A 2500-nucleotide genomic window follows, 5' to 3' on the forward strand; every position below is an offset into this window, starting at 1 on the left:
ACAATTTTGGTAGCCTTATTCTATTCCTTTTTATAGTAGTGCAATAATACTGGTATCTCATTGAATTTGAGAAAGATGAAATATTATAGACTGGTTGACTTGATGCAGTAGATGCTAGAAGAGTTGTGAGTAGTTATGAGTTACTAAAAATACTATTGCTTTTATTGTTCTTGCTCTATGAAATTATCAAAGATCACACATCAAACCAATATAAAATATCCAAAGGTCAAGTCATTGTCAACATCTTTCCCGTTTGTTTTTTTTAAATTCCTTGCCAAAACTTCTGTAAATGCTGAGAGAAAAGTGTAGTAAGAGAACATTTAACTATTTTTCCTTCAAAAACATTATAATAATTAATGACTAGAGGGATTTCATGAATACACCACTACATTAAAAGGAAGTAAGAGTTGTTATTTCATCATCCCATTTTTCTCTCCTGGTTGTATGTCTATTTGTATTTGGTAGAATATTAAATGGTATTATTAGTGAAGAAAAGCACTTTATTGTTTTATTTCTCTCTGTTTAAACTAGTCTTGTACTGTAGTCATGTACTCTACTAAATAGTACAAGTCTTCTGTATTAATGTTATAAAACCTTGGGAAAACACCATAAATGATATATTTATTTGATTTTATAATTTATGTTAGTGTTTTTATTTTCTTGACACTTGTATGGGTGTTATGAAATTGTGTTTGATCTATCTTTGTAACTATAAGCCAAAGATTACTCCTATATTCTATATTTGAATAAATAAAGAGTATATTACAAAATTTTTGCTTATGTTTTACAATTCCTTATAAAGATACTAACTAGCCTCTCTCCTGTGGGTGTTTGAAAAGAATTGATGTTTAACATACAATATTTTTTTCATAAAATCTGTTTCTAGTAAGAAACAGATAACTGGAAAAAATTATGAACATCTGAACAGAGCATGGCAAGATATAAGTAACTCTCAGTATAAAACAGTTGTCCTTAAATGCTGATAAAGAATTAGATCATAAAACATATTTGTTTGCAACATCAGATCCCCAAAACCAAGCAGTTTTACTAATTCTAAAGAGTAAAAGAAAACAACCATCCAAGAATGCTAAATTTATTATAATTACCGAAATGGCCTAACAATAGTCCTTTAAAAAAGAAATAAGTATGATAAAAACAAAATTTCATAATGGTTATGCAGCTGATAACCTTTCATACTCCAAACCACCATTTCAAATATGCTGATAAAAGTCTTGACAATATTCTTTTAAAAAGGCTGTAAAATTACATGGAATGGATGACATACAAAAATACTTCACATTTATATCTCAGTCATCTTATATATTTTGTGAAAGGTTTTCACTATATATTGTTATCATTATATGTAATAAACTATACACATTTTGTTCTCTCTCTCGCTCTCTTTCTGAAAATTAACAAATTTATTTTGACACATAGCAAAGATATAAACGAGAATGAATAGCTTCACAGAAGAGAGATGTAACCGACACATTCCAATTAAATCTTCTTCAGCTTATACGTAATTCAGACAAATAAAAATGTACCAATTACAAATCTTACTTTGTAAAGTTAATAACTTTCATTTACAGCCACTGAAGATCAGATAGACATGGCTTCAGTGAGGGAAATAAATGACATATAAAGAGTGTTTAGAGAATTTTTGGAGTAGAAATTACTGTTTAAATATTTTTCCTTTTGGTACATATATAGCTGGATGGATTACCTATATCACAAATATTTATGAACATTCATTATATTATGCACCAGAAAGGACATAGAAGGTTGTGAAAAACATCTAAAATAAAAACAATAATATTTTCTTTGTATAATATTTCATTATTATACGCTTTCTTACAAATAGCATTCTAGCTTACGGACATTTTAGCACTGTCAATTCTGATTAATTTCAAATGTAATTTTAAATATTGTCGACATGCTGGCTACAACACTACAACTTCTATTACAATACATTATCTATTTATAAATCATACATATATAATGTGTCCATGCATACATGAATATTGTATGTATGTATGTATGTATGTATGTATTTACAACTTCTATTACAATACATTATCTATTTATAAATCATACATATAGAATGTGTCCATGCATACATGAATATTGTATGTATGAATGTATGTATGTATGTATGTATGTATGTATGTATGTATGTATGTATGTATGTATGTATGTATGTATGTATGTACACACATGCACACATATGAACACATACACAAACACAGTAAACGTGTACACAAAGATGAAAAGGAAAACAGCCACAATAATTATTATTGTGGCTGTTTCGCTTTCCATGCACATATATATATACTCTGTTTTTTGCATGCACTCTCTTCCATTTGAGACACTAAGTCTGTCTGTATTTTTTTTTTTTTTTTTTATGAATGTGTTGCATTATAAGTGTTTCCCGTTTTATTTTAGATCACTGGCCTGAAGACAATTGTCTTTCTTTTTAATGAGTTAGTCAAAGTTTATTAAT

General features: G+C 28.0%; 1 pseudogene; it reads left to right on the forward strand.

The window, feature by feature from the left end:
- The window catches only part of LOC125038689, a 32567-nt pseudogene extending 31793 nt beyond the window's left edge, over positions 1–774 (forward strand).
- Positions 775–2500: the final 1726 nt, after the last annotated feature.

The sequence above is a fragment of the Penaeus chinensis genome, chromosome 25 (assembly GCF_019202785.1).
Source record: "Penaeus chinensis breed Huanghai No. 1 chromosome 25, ASM1920278v2, whole genome shotgun sequence".
Lineage (NCBI taxonomy): Eukaryota > Metazoa > Arthropoda > Malacostraca > Decapoda > Penaeidae > Penaeus > Penaeus chinensis.